Raw genomic sequence first — 19,041 nt, forward strand, 5'->3', positions numbered from 1 at the left:
AGTCTGACGGGAGGCACCGTGGGAGTGCATTGGTTTAACCGGTAAGGGCGGGGCTTATAGAAATGGGCTGGGCTGTTCTCTTAAATATGAAGGCGGCCACGCACGAAAACACGCGCTGTCAGGCCCCTCCTGCAGCCAGATGTTTCTAAAGGCGGCTTTATTTTCTACAGTTAAAAATTACCATGAATGCCATTGACAAATATTCAAAGTATTGTTTCTTTCAATTTTTTAAAATATTTATATTTATTCTATTCATTTTTTGTTTTTCTTGTGATTTTAAAACAAATATCGTTTTGAAATCTCATGTCTTACTTGGATGTTAAAATTTGAATGTTTCGTATTTGGGGATATACAGTACAGTGGATTCAGAAAGTATTCAGACTCCTTGATTTACTTTCTTGTGATGTACATTTAATTTGAAATGGATACATGTGTAGTTTTGCCTATCAATCTACACTGAATACCCCATCACAAAATGAAAACTTGTCTTCATAGAGGTTGGCAAATTTACTACAAAGTAAAAAGTTAAATCGCACTGTTCATCTGCTCACGTGTTAACTTTCAGCAGCCACGTATAGAGGCGTCCAGCAGGTAAATTTCCCGAGGCAAATATTTGCTCGGGTGCTCGCATTATTCATTCGCCTGCTGGAAATAATCTGTCTCAGTATTTGATAAATCATTATGTTGATGAGCTCAACGTGAAGTACTAAGCCCAGCAAGACAATCTCGGGAGCTGAGGTTAACGCGCTAAAAGTAACGTGCGTTACCGCAGTCCAGTTATTTTTAAAAATAACGAGGAATCTGACGCAATATTTGTTTTATTGAAGTAGAAATACTTTATTATTATCCTAGTAGGACTGGGTGTCAAAAAGCAAGATGCACACATATCGGTATGCCGATGTTTTGCGGAGCTCACAGCTAAGCAGAAAAGAGTACGCCGTGTGCAATACAGTAATAGAAAACTATAAAGTGTCCGTTTAGTTTTAATCCATTGTGGTCGGGGCAGGAATGACAGCTGCACTACTTGAGACAATCTGGGGTGCCAACCGGGTCGTCCCGTTTATTGTCCGCAGACATAACAAAAAGTAAACACTCTTGGGTAATCATTCGGGGATGCCGGGTATTCCAGACTAAAGACCGGCCTGGATAGCCAAGATCAGATCGCTAGAGGAGCTCCGTGCGGTAGGTCACTCAAGCCAGTAATGATGCCTCCTTTTAGGAGGCCCGAGTTTTTATGGTGGCTGAATGGACAGGGTCAGTTTACCCTCACTGGGCGGCATCTCTGTACTGTAGACAAAGAAGGAGATTACAATGTTAGTGATAGCACGCCTCTCCTCCTAGGTAGGTTAAAACATAAATGGACTGAGCCTGTAAAGAGGTCTTCTGAGGTGCATAAATGACATAATCTATATGCTATAAATATGATGAAACCATGTGAATGATCGGGTGAGGCAGTGGCAAATTTTTGGGGGCTCAGGTCAAGAATATAAAAAGAGGATGCCATTCATGTTAAGTGAAGTGATGATGCTAAATTAACCCTAGTGTGGGTCTGGTGTGTGTGTGTTTACCCCAGAATGGACTAGTGCGCTGTCCAGGGTTTGTTCCTACTTTGTGCCCTGTGCAAGGCTCCAACACAACAACCCTCAATCCTTGATCTGGATTAAACAGGTTGGAAAATGACATGAAATGCTTGTCACAGTGTAGTTTGCTAACCTGACTTCTCACAGTCACAAACTCCCCCAAAGAACTGTCCATACAGCTTGTAAAATTATTGGGGCTGACCTTCCATCACTTCAGACAAATCTACTCAACCAGATATCTCAAGAGAGCTGACACCATCATCTCTCATGACAGCTTTCCAGCTCATCTCCTGTCTGCACTTCTGCCTTCTGGTAAGCACTACCGATCCAGAGCCTCTCCATTTGCTCCACCTGCTTTGGGAACAGCTTCTTCCCCCCAGGCCATAAGGTCACTGAACTCCTAGTAAACTGGTCCTACATGCCCTGCACGGTGTACTGTACCCACCTGCTGGTTTATGTTTAATTTTGCTATACATTACTTTTTTAACTGCGGTGGGTTGGCACCCTGACCGGGATTGGTTCCTGCCTTGTGCCCTGTGTTGGCTGGGATTGGCTCCAGCGGACCCCCGTGACCCTGTATTCGGATTCAGCAGGTTAGGTAATGGACGGATGGATTACTTTTTTAAAAAAAACTCTTACCTTATTTATTTATTCTGTTCATCCACCATAATAATAAGATAAGTGTATGTATGTCCATCCAGTTGTGTGTCCATCTGTCATTCCAACAGATGGTGCATCACAAAAAAAATAATAATAAAATGAATTGCATTAGTCATTCCAACAGATGGCACATCACAAACATTAACACTGCTTTTACATATCTCATACCAAATGGCACATAACAGAGCAATTTGATTTTTAATATATTTGGAAACCTTTCTGAAAACATGTTTCAACTTTGTCATTATGGGTTATTTGTCCATTATCCATTTCAGATGAAATCTATAACTTAAAAGTTTGCAGAAAATGGAGGGATCTAAATGCTTTCTGAATTTACTGTATGTACAGTTCCATATAAAAGTGTGGACATATTTGGCCACATGACATATTTTGTTGCCATTTGATGTAAAAAAAATAGTACTTAAGACTTTGGCAGCAGACATACTGAAGCAGTGGCATGTTAATGAAAATGTTAATGTGCAGTTACAATTTATTTGACTAGTTTCAAAATATTCTCATCACCCTACTAATTTAGTACTTGGTAACATCCCCTTTGGCAAAACACACAGTTTGCAAACATTTTTTTTTTTTTGCCAGCTATGAGTCTTTGAATTCGTGTTCTGGAAATTTGCCCCCTTTCTTCTTTGCAGATGGCTTCCAGCTCTGAGATGTTTTTGGGCTATCTTGCATGCTTAGCACGTTTTAAGATTTAACCACAGATTTTCAATGATTTTCAAGTCTGGGGACTTTCCAAAAACTTCACCTTTTGTTTCTTGAGGTATTGTGGTAGATTTTCGAAGTGTGTTTTGGAATTATTTTTTTGTTGTAGAAGCCATCCTTTTTCATCTTCAGTTTCCTTTCTGATTGACTGAAACCTTTTATTGGTTAACTAAAAAGATTACAATATGCCAGCTTAAAGAAGGGGCCTGAGTTACCTCTAAAGCTGGCATATTGCAATCTTTTTAGTTAGCCAATAAAAGGTGTCATTTTGCTTGACTTCTTGTTACATCCATAATGGCTAACATGGTACAACACCCTAGTACTACTTGTTGAGTGACTGAAATTCTTCTCCAGGATATGCTAATAATTAGCAGAATCCATTCTTCCCAGTACTAACATAAGAAATTAAGAAATATGACAAACGAGAGAAGACCATTCAGTCCATCAAACGCATTTGTCTAGCTAATCGCTAAGCTGTTCCGCCATCTCATCCAGATTCTTCTTGTTGAGGTTTCTTCTTCAATTATTGGTCTTGGTAATTTGTTCCAGATTTCCACAACTCTTTGATTAAAGAAGTGCTTCCTTGCATCAGTCCTAAATACACTTCCCCTTATGACATTCTCAACTTTTTGATTCACCATTAAGCTAAAAGAATGTTGCTGGATCTACTTTATCAATGCCTTTGAGGATTTTAAATACCTGGATTAGGTCCCCAAGCAGTCTCCTCTGCTCGAGACCAAACAGGTTTAATGAAGTCTGTCACAGTAGGTCATGTCTTTAAATCCTGGTTTGCTCTTGGTTGATCTCCTCTGCACTGCTTCAAATGCTGCTATGTCTTTCCTGTATCATGGTGGTCATAACTGCACACAGTACTCCAGGTGTGGTGTTACTAGTGGATTATATAGTTGGAGCAATGTTTCCTGTGCCACTAGCTGCCACACAGCCCCCAAAACATAACAGAGCCAACCCTATTCTTAACAGTGCTGCTCCTTTTTCACTCCAAATAAACCTTTTGTGTTTGTGGGAAATATTAAGTTCATCTGCTTTGGTTACCATATATCTCTCTACTATCCCTAGTTTATCCTTGACGTGTCCATAGGAGGAAATAAGGGAAGATTTGGAGACACGCATGTATTTCGTCACGTGCTGCGTACAGAAAGTTTTCTGACATGTGCCATGTCAGCTGTGTATCCAAAAGCTTTATTCAAAGCTGTATATCTTTATTAAATGGTGCGACTCAAACCACCTACAACTGAACACCAGCAAAACCAAGGAGCTGGTGGTGGATTTAAGGAGGCCCAGGCCCCTCATGGACCCCGTGATCATCAGAGGTGACTGTGCAGAGGGTGCAGACCTATAAATACCTGGGAGTGCAGCTGGATGATAAATTGGACTGGACTGCCAATACTGATGCTCTGTGAAAGAGAGGACAGAGCCGACTATACTTCCTTAGAAGGCTGGTGTCCTTCAACATCTGCAATAAGATGCTGCAGATGTTCTATCAGACGGTTGTGGCGAGCGACCTCTTCTACACGGTGGTGTGCTGGGGAGGCAGCATAAAGAAGAGGGACGCCTCACGCCTGGACAAACTGGTGAGGAAGGCAGGCTGTATCGTAGGCACGGAGCTGGACAATTTGACATCCGTGGCAGAGCGACGGGCACTGATCAGGCTCCTGTCAGTCATGGAGAATCCACTGCATCCACTGAACAGGATCATCTCCAGACAGAGGAGCAGCTTCAGCAACAGACTGCTGTCACCGTTCTGCTCCACTGACATACTGAGGAGATCGTTCCTCAGAGGTTGGTTATGTGGGTACTAAAATGATGAACGAAGGGCTGAATGTGATGCAATAGGTTATGAAATTGCGAAGGAAGACATGGAAACACATTTTGAAATGCATCTGCTCATCATGTAGGTCCCACACTCATGGGAATATTACACTTGCCCTTCCTTGATCACTTTTGATCAACATGTCTGACACTCCTTTGCTTCCCCTGAAAGTCAGTAATAGCGGGCAGAACTCTTCTTCCATCAGCAGAGTCTCATATCTCACATTTGCTGACATTATTAGCTAAGCAACCCTGACCAAACACTATCACTTATTGACTAAGAGAACATGAACGCACCAATCATTTGGGGTGCAGCAAGTATGAAAGTGTTTTGGTCGTTTACTGCACATGCGCTTTACGTTGCGGTCTGCATGCTAGTTTCACGCGATAAGTACAAACCCAGCTTTACGTGAATGTTATTTTTTTTCTGCATACTTGAGATGTTGTTTTTTTGAGATGAGATTGCAAGTAAGGTTTCCTTCCGGTGGATCATCCACGAAAAATGTGTCCATGTAAGGAACTCCACACAGTATAGCAGTGCTGCAAAATACATGCCTCCAGGAGCCTGTCTCTGCAGTGCCTCCATACATGGATCCATCCATTGTAGTCCAGTAAATTGAACTGGGACTTGTCTGAAAACATTATATGACACCAGTCATCCTACCATTAGCAGAATTATTGGCATCATTATAGTTACAGACACCACTGTTTGAAGGTCAAGGGTATCCAAAGTAATGGGTGGCAAGTGAGAAGGCCCCACTGATGTTATGGTGTTAAACAGTGCATGCAGACAATCATTGATGTGAGACAGACCCAAACATTTGGTCTGGGCTACGGTCTGCTATGTGGCTGTTCACACATGGGATGTCTGTTGTCCTTTTGGTTTGAGTATTGGGGTGCTCCAGACCCCTCACTTTGGTGCATTCAATCCTCTTCTATCCACTGATGCTATACTCTTGTCACTGTGTTCGCATTCTGTCTATCACAAGTGCCAATAATCTGAAAACATAATCTGCCTTTCAGCGTTTCCACAGTTTCCTTCACAGCAGCATGTTTGTTCACTTAAGTTATATTTCACCATTTTGGAAGCTGAAATCAAACAAATTACCATAACTAGATAATATTTATCCTTGAGTTCTTAAGGAGGTATACCCTTGATTCATATTTTTAGGACGTCACACTGGGGAAATTCCAAAAGACTGGAAAATGACAAACATTATCCTATTATATTAAAAGGATTATCGGCCAGATCCAAGTAATTATAGGCCAGTAAGCTTAACATGCATCATAGGTAATTTAATGGAAAGAATTATTAAGGATAAGATTGAGTAGCACATTTCAAGAACAGGAATTTTACTGGACTGTTAGAGTGGTTTCAGACAAGGGAGGTCATGTGGTTACTAACATGCTGGAATTCTATGAGAGACAGATAGATAGATAGATAGATAGATAGATAGATAGATAGATAGATAGATAGATAGATAGATAGATAGATAGATAGATAGATAGATAGATAGATAGATAGATACTTTTTTAATCCCAAGGGGAAGTTCACAAGGAGGAGGCAACAAAAGGATATGATCAAAGTGGAGCAGATGATATTATTTATCTTGACTTTCAGAAAGCATTTGATAGGGTGCCACACAAACTAAAAGAAGTGGCAGTTCAGGGTGATGTTTGTAAATGGCTCAGACACAGGAAGCAGGGAGTGATGGCACGAGTGACCTTATCAGAACGGGTTCACGTAAAGAGTGGTGTCCAGCTAGTGACTAGCTGCTAGGGCCACTGCTACTTTCAATATACATAATATCATTTCCATCCATCCAACCTGCTATATCCTAACTACAGGGTCACGGGGGTCTGCTGGTGCCAATCCCAGCCAACAAACCCTGGACAGGGTGCCAGCACACACACACACACCAATGACAATTCAGAATCACCGATGCACCAAACCTGCTTGTCTTTGGACTGTGGGAGGAAACCAGAGTACCCGGAAACCCACGCAGACACGGGGAGAACTTGCAAACAGGACCCAGGAAGCAAACCCGGGTCTCCTAACTGCGAGGCAGCAGCGCTACCCACTGCGCCACCGTGCCGCCCCATAATATCATTTAATATACATAAATGATTTAGACAGGAATATAAGTAACAAGCTGTGTAGCTGCATTTTTTCCAGAATTACCAAAGTTCAGCAGCTCTGGCTTAAAATGGGATTCAACAAAAGCCTGACAAGCCGAAATGATTCCACAGACAAAATATCTTTGTTTTTAAAAGATTTAGTTAAAATTCAAAGTAAAACAGTTCACAAAAAAAAGAGAAAATTGAAATAGCAAAAAAAAGTTAAAAAAAAAGTTCTTTTCAAAGCTTAAATCTTGTTACATTTCAAATCGTTACAAATCACTTCACCATTTCAAAATGATGGTCAGAAAACTGTATGCCTATACCATTTCTGAGTTGTGTACTGTGTTCTAAACAACAACTGACTCAATTATCACACTGTATCTCAGTTATAGCAAGAAAGTTCTACAGTATGTCTTACTAACGTATAGGTGGAAAAGACTATACCATTGTGCATGACTATGAAAGAAAATTATATTCTATTCAAATTAAGCAAACACTAATATGAGTTTAACTCAAAGCTTTAACGTTCTAAGATTGGCTCTTACAAGCTGGTTATGTTTGCAGAGGGTACCAAGATAAGTAGATTGGCAGATAATTTGGAATCCATTACATCATCAAAAAGGGATTTGGGCAGCATACAGGCTTGGGCAGATTTGTGGCAGATGAAATGTAATGTAAGTAAATATAAAGTATTACATGTAGGAAGTAGAAATGTTGGATTTGAATACACAATGGAAGGTCTTTAAAATCCAAAGTATACCTTATGAGAAGTTATGTGTGTTGCAGTGGACTTGACACTTTCAACTGCCAGACAGTGTTCAGAAGCCATTAAAAAGACTAACAGAAGGTCAGGTTAAATAGATAGATAGATAGATAGATAGATAGATAGATAGATAGATAGATAGATAGATAGATAGATAGATAGATAGATAGATAGATAGATAGATAGATACTTTATTAATCCAAAGTGCCTTGATGTGTGCAATTTAACTCACAGGAGATTCTGCTCAAGCTTTTATAACACACTGGTGAGGCCTCATCTGGAGTACTGGGTGCAGTTTTGGTCTCCAGGCTACTAAAAGGACATAACAGCACTAGAGAAGGTCCAGAGAAGAGCGACTAGGCTGATTCAGGGCCTACAGGGGATGAGATAGGAGGAAAGATTAAAAGAGTTGAGCCTTTATAGGCGATTAAGAGGAGACCTGACTGACGTGTTTAAAATTATGAAGGGAATCAATCCAGTGGATCAGACTGTGACTTTAAAATGAGTTAATCAAGAAGGACTTAGGAGTCACAGTGGACACATCACTATCAACTACCAGTCAGCGTTCAGAAGCCGTTAAGAAGACTAACAGAATGTCAGGTTATACAGCGCCTTGATGTGTGGAGTACAAGTCACAGGAGGTTCTGCTCAAGCTTTATAACACACTGGTGAGGCCTCATCTGGAGTACTGGGTGCAGTTTTGGTCTCCAGGCTACTAACAGGACATAACAGCACAAGAGAAGGTCCAGAGAAGAGCAACTAGGCTGATTCAGGGGCTACAGGGGATGAGTTATGAGGAAAGATTAAAAGAGCTGAGCCTTTACAGGAGATTAAGAGGAGACCTGACTGAAGTGTTTAAAGTTATGAAGGGAATTAGTCCAGTGGATCAGGATGGTGACTTTAAAATGAGTTTAACAAGAAGGGCTTAGGAGTAACAGTGGGCACATCACTATCAACTACCAGTCAGCTTTTAGAAGCCATTAAGAAGGCTAGCAGAATGTCAGGTTATATAGCGCCTTGATGTGTGGAGTACAAGTCACAGGAGGTTCTGCTCAAGCTTTATAACACACTGGTGAGGCCTCATCTGGAGTGCTGGGTGCAGTTTTGGTCTCCAGGCTACAAAAAGGACATAACAGCACAAGAGAAGGTCCAGAGAAGAGCAACCAGGCTGATTCAGGGGCTACAGGGGATGAGTTAGGAGGAAAGCAAAAGAAGATTAATAGGAGACCTGATTGAAGTGTTTAAAATTATGAAGGGAATTAGTACAGTGGATCGCGATGGTGACTTTAAAATGAGTTCATCAAGAACACAGGGATACAATTGGAAACTTGTTAAGGGTAAATTTCGCACAAACATTTGGAAGTTTTTCCTTACACATAGAACCACAGACAGGTGGAATAAGCTACCAGGTAGTGTGGTAGACAATAGGACTTTAGGGGCTTTCAAAACTCCACTTGATGTTTTTTTAGAAGAATTAAGTGGATAGGACTGTCAAACTGTCGAAACGTTCTAATGTGTTAAAACGCTGCGAATGTTTTGTCATGGTATGTTTGCATTTCCAGTCAGACAGTAATGTTAAATTTCTTTAGTGATTTGTTTAGATGTGCAGTCAGAAGGTGGAGGTTGTGCAGCCTCATCTGTGCATCTGATCTGATAGGCAGATTTATTGATTTGGGTGTTTTGAGCACTGAAATCTGCATCTCCTATGTTTCTTCTTTATCTGCTCTCTTATAGACAGGGGGTGACACACCGTTTACTTCAAATGCATATTTTGCAGTTCATATTTTCATGAACATAGATGCCAATCCTTTTAAGCTTTTAACGACTCTATTCTTGTAATCCTGAACAACTGAGAGCACACACAGCACTGGTGACAACGTATTGTTCACGTTTACCATTTTGTCTATTGATGCTGTCAAATGCCAGCGCATAATCTGATACTACAGAAAGGTTTTTTGTGTGGACCAGGTTGCGCTTATTACATGTGACACACTTTTATAAGTCTAATACGTTTTTTTAAGGAGACTTTTCAGCTGTAGATGGTTCATCAGAACAGAAGTAAGCTGTATGTCGGATCGGATTAACGATAGCAGCTCTGCTCTTTGAAGTTCCAAATCACCGCCCCTACTTTGAATGCCACCTTCATGAGGTGTTGGATTGGTTTAGAAATGTGACACTGAGTGAGCCATCTGTTCCCACCCAGTTTTGAACAAAATTCACCCCTGGTGGTCTTCAGATGTAGAGTTGTGGCCAAAAGTGTTGCTGCTTCAGTGTTTGTAGATCTTTTTGTCAGATGTTTTTCTGGTATACTGAAGTAGAATTACAAGCATTTCAGAAGTTTCAAAAGCTTATATTAAGTTTATGCAAAGAGTCCATATTTGCAATGCTGGCCCTTCTTTCTTTTTCAAGACCCCTGCAATTCAACCCCTGCAGGCTGTCAATCAACTTCTGGGCCAAATCCTGACCGATGGCAGCCTATTCTTGCGTCATCAATGCTTGGAGTTTGGCAGAATTGGTGGGTTTTTGCTTGACCACCTGCCTCTCATGTTCTCAATGGGCCATGGATCCCAAATTTCGATGTTTTGCTCCCTGAGCCACTTAGTTCTCACTTTTTCCTTATGGCCCGGTGCTCCATCATGCATTGTTGGTCACCAAAATGTTCTTGGATGGTTGGGAGAAGATGCTCACAGAGGATGTTTTAGTCCCATTCTTTATTCATGGCTGTGTACTTAGGCAAAATTGTGAGTGAGCCCTGCACTCCTTTGGTTGAGAAACAACCCCACGTGACATGAATGGTCTCAGGATGCTTTACTGTTGGCCTGACACAGGAATGATGGTGGTGCCCCAAACAATCGGAAAGGGGATTCAATGACTTTCCCCCAGCAGTCCTCAGCAGTCCAATCCCAGAATATTAGTCTCTCCCTGTTGTTTTTCTTCACTTCTTTGCTTCCCTTCTTGACACCCACCAGGCCATCCTTCAAAAGTCTTCGCCTCCCTCACACCTGCCTGCTGCTTTCCTGAGCCAGCTCTGCACTGGTGGTGCCCCGATCCCAAGACATGAATCAACTTTAACTGTTTCAGGGCTGATGTTGAATTTGTTGAAATTCAGGGGTAGATGACGGAAATGGGCTGTAAACTGCGACAAAACTTGCCCTTACTTTTTTAGTTTGACTCTCTCTGCTTGAAGGAAAGTTACATAACTTTGATTGATTTGACATCGATTCCCTGCGTGTGCATGAGTAGTGAAGAGCAAACAGCCTCTAAAATGGCATCAACATCTCCAGACACTAAAGCAAATGTGCAAAGCAAAATACCCCATGGACGTTTTACGTATTATTGCTGAATCGGACTCTGAATTTGATGCAAGTGATCTGGAGATGGAGATCGAAAAACGAAAGTGAGGTACCAGCATCAGCTTATCGGTCCCCAGCTGATCGTGGTACTGAACACGTTCGTGTAGCTGATACGCCTACAGCAGCGTTCACCTAGGAGGACCACCACTTATGACAATAACAGGTACAAGCAAAGAGGTATTACAAGAACAAGAAAATACGAGATGGTCCTGGTGCTTGATGGACTTTCTTGGGTGCTCTGAAGCCTTCTTCACAACCATTGACCCTCTCTCTATTCTAACTCAATCAGCATGACATAGTGGTCTCCAGCCTTGTCCTTGTCGACACTCTCATCTTAGGATCCCTGAATTGACGTCTTGAAGGTCCTTTTGTCGCAGGGTTGAAATGCAGTGGAAATGTTTCTTTTGGGATGAAGTTCATTTTCATGGCAAAGAGGGACTTTACAATTAATTGCAAATTCCCTCTTCATAACATTCTGGACTAAATGCAAATTGGCATCATAAAAACTGAGGCAGCATATTTTGTGAAAATTAATATTTGCGTCATTCTCAAAACTTGGGGCCAAGACTATTATATGTCTGGCTGCAGCAAGACGACATCATCCCAAGCCTTTAAATTAAATGCATTTTGTCTGAAGGTGATTGAGAGTTGTGCTCTAAAGCTGCAAGCACAAAGCAAGAAGCATTCTTCCTATTTTCAGTTTGATTCAATCGCTACACAGTCAGCAGAAACTGAAGCCATAAAACAGGAACAGCTGCACTTCTTTTATTTTTTTGTGACGTGAGCATTTGAAAAATAGGTGTGTGCATTTCCTCCCTCAGGAGGAAGAATCTGACAGCCAAAAAATGGCTCAGCAACAAGATAACCTTGAAGAAGTAGGAACGGGATAATGAAGGTGATGATACTGTACATTTAAAAGATTCTCCAATTTAACCATCTCATTAAATTTCTAAAAATATAAATTAGAGTTTCACATCCTGCTTAGCAAATCGCATCTAGATAAATAACATCCTCCCAACATCCCCTGAAGATCTCAAATGGTCTCTAGGAATATTGCAATATAAAGTCATTGGAGCAAAGTCCACTTTAATGGGTTCAGCTTTTTTATCGAGTGCCCCTTGAATCATTCATTTAAAATAAGCAGTATTGCAGCAGAATTCAAATTGAGTGGGCTGACTGTGGAGTAAAAAACACCTTCACAGTCAGTCAGGTTTATTTATAGACGATGGAGGTGTCATTTAGCTCCGTTTGCTCAGATGGTTATCTTTCCACTTCAGCAGAAATTGCTCTCCCACTGCAGGAAATTTTTTTCCAGGAATTTTTGCAATATTCACAGGAAATTGGGCTATTTGTAGTTCCTGGTAATGTGTATAGCTCCATCTCCAGGGCATTGGCTTTAATTCATACAGGAACTATTGTGGGTGGGGCTCAGGCCATGAATTGTGCTGATTGGTTGACCACAAGCACTTGCGCCACCTAACTGATCTGTTAGTAGTTTGGAGTGATGCTGGAGCTCAGTACTTGGCACCACGTCCCTCTTCATATTACCTGGTGCAATGTGACATACAGCATATCAAAGAAATAAGTAGGGTGGGTTACCCTGTGATGTCCATAATGAAGCAAATCAAAATTTATTTATAAAGCACAATTTTAAAACACCATAAATGTAAACCAATGTGCTGTACAATAAAATGAAAAAAAATATCAATAATAAATCAGTAAACAAACCAAAGACAAAAATTACATAAATACTCAAACAAATAAGTTAAAGGAACCAATTAGAAGATAAACAATTTACAGAAAAACAATGGATATGAAAAAAATGAATAAATCTCTCTATTATAAAAAAAATCCTGGAAAGGAAAAGCAGGGCGATGAGACGTAATCTTCTCAGAAGTTCTCGGAAGACACTTAAAAGACCCGCGACATGCAAACAATCCTTATATGTAATTTGATACTATCCGTATGTATGGTGTTCACGTCAATACCCTGTATGTATGGTGTTCACGTCAATACCTCGACTCAATACAAATTAGAACCATGCAATGAGACTCTGCCTCTGTAGTTAGAACATAACGTGGCAAACGCAGACGCAGTATTGCATGATTGGCTAAGAATGTTCGAATGCTTCAGTGACGCTGCTGGACGGCCGATTATAGTAAATCGGTGTTGGTTCGAGCAGATGACAGTAAGTTCAGTTAGTTTTTGGAACGTTGCTTTGGTGGGGCGTACTTTCCAGGACTAACATCGTTGACTGACTTAAACCCTTTGACAGCTCCGGAACCGTAAGTAATTTAGAACGTATCGCCGTTTACTTGGTACATCGAAATCTATCTTTGGGCAGCTTGGTTTTGGCATCCGTCCTTCTGACATCTATTGGCAAACTGAGTAATGATGGCTGGGTATTAACAACGGTTATTGTTTAAATTTTAGCCGATCTCAGATCTAAAATGACCACGCCAACATAATTATTATTCCAACTTTGATTAGAGTCGTAAAATACGGTTTGTTTTGAAAATTTGTTTGCCAGAAAAAAATCAAATGAGCTGCGCCGAAGAGCTGAGTTCACGTCTCGCAGCCCCGTTTAAACAGGACGCTCTTCATTACATTGGCCGAAAAGGTCTATTTTAAGCCATGATAACAAAATCATTTCAAGGACTTAAAAAAACAAATAATTCTTTGCAGAGAAAGTATGGATTTTACAAACGTAGAATTTGTAGCCTGATTCGATCAGGCTCCCAGTCACTAGTATCAAATAAGAGCACGGCCAGCAAAACACTCAGTCGTGAAAAGGCACGTAGCACACACAGATCCTGTGCTCTCAGCACATATAAAGCGTATAAGGATAATACGTTTTAGATGAAATGTCAACGACTAAGCGAAGAAGAAAGAGCAACATGGAGAAAAGAGACCCAAAAGCGCTGGAGGGGAAAAAAGGCAGATAAGAGATTATGAAAGCAGTGGAATTCGAAAGGCTCAGACAAACGATGGCACGATACACATGCAGAGAAAGGTAAAGAATATGAAAACAGTAAAATTCAAAAGTATTGTAGCGTCCCATCCAGGTTGAAGCCTTATTTGTTTTAAGTGACTGTTAGGTCCAATTGAGGGATGGCGGAGTACAGCATGGAAGACTGATAGCGGGGTATTGATTGAATCGGTAAGGGTGAGGGGCGAAACCCGGGGATGAGGGGTTGGAGAAGGTGCTAGAAAGTTGTGTTTGGGGTTACGAAGTCGGCGATTGTTCAAGTAAAACTTTTGTGACACTTTATTACGTCAGTCGCTACAGTATCAAAAAAAGATAGTAAAGATCGCATTAGCGCAAACAAAAGGAAATGAATCATCAGGAGCAGGTGTGATTGAAAAAATAGCAAGTCAAAGTGAGGTCAGAAATAAAAGGCAAAGAGGAGAAAACAAAGTATTTTCACCTTTGCATCATTCAATGCACAAAACATAGATTTACACAATAATGGACCATACGCTATGAGAATCTGTGGTCCCGCAACAGTTTAAGCAACGACAGGTTTAATTTCAAAGAAAACACAATTCGGTCAGGTGTATATTTATGATCACGGAGAAGTGATCACAACGCGAGCAGCAGAGACACGAAGTGGCAAAAAGGACAGCGGCTGTACAGGCTTTAAAATGATCGATGACGCCCCCCCTTCACAATACGAGCAGCGTTATACGTCCTGCGAGGTTATAAAGGACAAGTTTTATTTTTATAACGTCAGGCAGTGAGCCATCATTTAAAATAAGTCCACAGACATCTAACCTAGCAGTTGTTGGATTGCTTTTGGCAGACACGCATCATGTGCTCCCAGCTCTTAAAAGAATGACATGCGACAAGCAGAACATGCAGCTCGCCAGCTGCAGAAAGACAACAGATGATCCGACCGCTTCGCTTTAGCATGTGTTCAGCCCCCTCTTCACAATGCGAGCACGTTAAGAAAGAGATGTAAGCACGCCCGGGCCAGAAATAAAGGACAAGTATTGTTTTTCCAAAAGTTTTTAAAGTAAAAGTGAAAATAATGCATATGTAACAATTCCCATGAAAAAAACAATCTCTTTAAATTGTATATCCGGTAAACCAAACCCGGGGGTGGGTGAGCGAAGTGAGCAGGGGGCGGACCCCCCTACTTATTAATAAAATTGATACCAGAGTTACTCATAAACAGTTAAAAGCAATTGAAAACAAGTGTGTTTTAAGTTTTGATTTAAACATTTGAGTTGATGATGCCGACCTGATTTCAATTGGCAGAGCATTCCATAACTTTGGTGCTAGAAATACAAAGGCACCATCACCCCTTGTCTTCATCTTAGACTTTGGCACGACCAACAATTGCTGTTGAGAGGAACGTAAAAAGCAGACTGGTGCATACAGAACCAGCAACTCGGCCAGATTGGATGGGGGCAGCACCATTTAGCGACTTATAAACCAAAAGTAAAATTTTAAAATGAATCTTAAATTCAACTGGGAGCCAATGAAACAAGGCCAGAATCGGAGCAGTGGACACAATTTTCTGAGACTCAGTAAGAAAACGAGCAGCAGCATTCTGAACCATCAGTAGCCGAGAAAGATGAAATTTACTGATTCCAGGAATAGAGTGAATTACGATAATCGAGGTCAGATATAATAAAAACATGGCATACCTTCTTCAAATCAGAGTGCCCCAGAAACGGTTTGACTCTAGCAAGCAGTCTAAGCTGAAAAATGGAGCTCCTACCAACGGACAAAATCTGTTTATTAAAATGAAGATCGGAATCAAGGATAACCCCAAGATTTTTGATGAGGGGTTTGCCAAAACCCAGCTAATGAGCCGAGCTAATCCCTGACAGCCCCATCAGAAGCCATTGGTCCAAATACAATAACCTCAGTCTTACTCTGATTGAGCATTCTAAAGATTTACGGCCATCCAATGTTTGACCTCATCATAACATTCATGTAGCGACTTTAAGGATTCCTTAGTCATAGGTAAATAAATCTGAGTATCGTCAGCGTAGAAATGAAATACCATATTTGCGAAATATGGACCCAACAGGCAGCAAATACCATGAATATAAAGCAATATAGGGTGGTCCAGATCTAAATATGCAATTTTCATTACACTATAACTTATTAAGTTTATTACATAGAAAATCACCCAAAAAATCCAAACCATCGAGAAGTGTGGGAACTGACAACTTGAAGAATTGTCTTCACGGAAAACTGGAATTGCCCCCACATAAATCAAAGTCATCCAGATGATCTGGATCTGCAGAATTAGATCTGGACCACCTGTAAAGGAGAGGATCCCCTGTGAACCCAGATGCGTCTCACTGCACCAGTCTTCATTCCATGTGGCATAATTGGCATAAACTTCACAGTTCCTGAAGTGTGGTGAGACCACAATGCATGAAAGTGGCCAGGGGCCACAGAGCGATGTGGTGGTCTACGTTTGGTGTGTGTGTGCCCTGCAGTGGGCTGGCGCCCTGCCCGAGTTTGTTCCTGCCTTGCGCCCTGCCCTTTGTTGGCTGGGATTGGCTACAGCAGACCCCCTTGACCATGTAGTTAGGGTATAGTGGGTTGGGTACTGACTGACTGACTGACTGACTGACTGTATACATGAATTTTATTTAGATTTCTTTTTTTTAAATTTTGTACTTAAATGTGACATGAAGGAAGCATTCTAATTATATTGTATTGTGCTTATGAATGCAAACAAAAATATCTATTCATGATCCATCCGTTATATCCTAACTACAGAGTCACGGGGGTCTGCTGGAGCCAATCCCAGCCAACACAGGGCACAAGGCAGGAAACAAACCCCGGTCAGGATGCCAACCCACACAGACACGGGGAGAACATGCAAACTCCACACAGGGAGGACCCGGGAAGCAAACCCAGGTCTCCTAACTGCGAGGCAGCAGCGCTACCCACTGCGCCACCATGCCACCCCTATTCATGATTAAAACTATTATCCATCCATCCATTTTCCAACCTGCTGAATCTGAACACAGGGTCACGGGTGTCTGCTGGAGCCAATCCCAGCCAACACAGGGCACAAGGCAGGAACCAATCCTTGGCAGGGTGCCAACCCACCACAGTAAAACTATTATTTAGGAGTTTAATTTTGCAGACTTGTTATATAAAACATTCGACAATAGACAGAAGAAAGACACACTGTGGTCAGTACGCCAACTGTAGACTTTTAAAGATAAGAGTGCCAGAGTGATTCTTCAGAATGATGCCATAGGGATATCATTTTTAGTTCCCAAAAGGCCCATCCACTTAACGGTTTCAGAAGGAATCTTTGTTGATTTAGATCCAAAACAAGCTCCATACAGTACATGACCATTAAAAAAGATTTGTGAAATACTAACGGCTAATGTTTTTAAAAGGACACAGGCAGGTTTTCTTGATCTGTTAGTGCCATGCTAGGCGGCTTACCAAAAATTAAAGACTTTATTTTTTTCTACATATTAGAAAGTTTTTCAAAGCACAAAGAACTAACTTCATATGCAAAGAACCCTTCCTAGAATGAAATGGTGCTTGTTCAATCACAACACAAACATAAAATGCCAATAAAGAACCGGCATTGTACTACAGTGTACTACATTATGTAAATTGGAGAAGGAGATCCAAAAATACAACAAAATTATACTCTGAAGTAATCCCAACTTTCCCAAGGACAGAGAAAGTTAAGTAAACGAGTCTAAGCAAAGAGTAAACAAGCAATGAATGGATTTTGATTAAAACATTCGAAATCGCTCAGCTTGCCCCACGTCAAAAGTTTTGTTGGCAAAAGATTCCTACACTACTTTATGCTACAGACAATTACACCATTTCCATCGAACAGAAATAATCATTTCGAACAACAACATCTGAAATAAAACTTTCTGCCCACGTTCCTCTAACACTTCAGAAAAGGGGTTCAACATGTCAGCTGTACGATTCATACCGCTAACTGGCGTAGCCGGCGAACGTACCGCCCACCTCTTCACCCTATAACTGTCTCGCGTCTCCTTGGTTCTGCATGTTGTTGGTTCGCGCTGCATTCTGGGAGGCGGTCTGTTGCCAAGCGACTACAAACAAGCGTGGCTGTCTGAATGCCGCGAGGCGACTGGAAGGACTGGAAGTGCATCTCAGCTCTTAGAGACGCAGAGCCAAGCTCTGCGCTCTCTTTTATGTATCGTGAGTGAGGAATTGAATTGCGATTGAAGTGAATCGAACACACTGGAGAAAAGAAGTAAAATCGGGTAAGTAAAGTCTAATACGTGTGGTGTTTTCCTTCATTTTGTGAAATATTTTAAATATTTGGACACAATTCTGGGGATCACGTCACGCTGGCACTCGAGGGCACTACTGTACGCACGCAACATACATCGTATGCTACACAGTAAGTATAGACTGTCATATTAAAAAGTTACTTAGTCACACAGGCGATTTTCTTTCGTGTGTCGGTAAAGGCTTCAAAAATGTCAAACCGTGAAAGGTATTTAGTCTGGTGGCTGCTCTGAAGCGCTTACCTTGTGCCGTTGGCATAGTCAAAATGTTACATGTAGGCTGGCTGTGATTTTGTGCTTCGGGTATATGACGTATTACAAACAGCATTGGCATTTTGTTGGCACAAGTTATTTCCACCGGCGTTAAAATCTATTAACGGTTAATTCATGTTTTATTATAATAATCGACACACCAACTGGCAAATGAAAATGGATGGATGATCGAATAGGTGAATGATGATTCAGCTCACTACATGTCAGTGTGATAATGCAACTTATTATTAATTGATTGATTAGGCAGCAAGGTGGTGCACTGGTAGTGCTGCTGCCAAACAGCAAGGAGAACAGGGATCATGTCCTGGGTCCTCCCAGCGGGATGTTTGAATGTTCTCCCTAAGTCTGTGTAGCTTACCTCCTGGTACTCCAGTTTCCTTCCAAAGGATGGCAATTAAGTGGACTGACAAAGCTAAACTGTCCCTAGTGTATGGGTGTGTTCCTCTGTGATGGACTGGTGCCCTGTCCAGGGGAT

General features: G+C 41.3%; 1 protein-coding gene across 1 annotated transcript in view; it reads left to right on the forward strand.

Moving 5' to 3' along the window:
- The first annotated feature begins 18,178 nt into the window (after positions 1-18,178).
- dnah6 (dynein, axonemal, heavy chain 6) overlaps positions 18,179-19,041 on the forward strand; it is a 433,707-nt gene continuing 432,844 nt past the window's right edge. Inside the window, exon 1 of the mRNA XM_039758084.1 lies at positions 18,179-18,266. The gene's annotated coding sequence lies outside the window, so the exon portion shown is untranslated. The remainder of the gene's footprint in view (positions 18,267-19,041) is intronic.

This window comes from Polypterus senegalus, chromosome 7, assembly GCF_016835505.1.
Source record: "Polypterus senegalus isolate Bchr_013 chromosome 7, ASM1683550v1, whole genome shotgun sequence".
NCBI lineage: Eukaryota > Metazoa > Chordata > Cladistia > Polypteriformes > Polypteridae > Polypterus > Polypterus senegalus.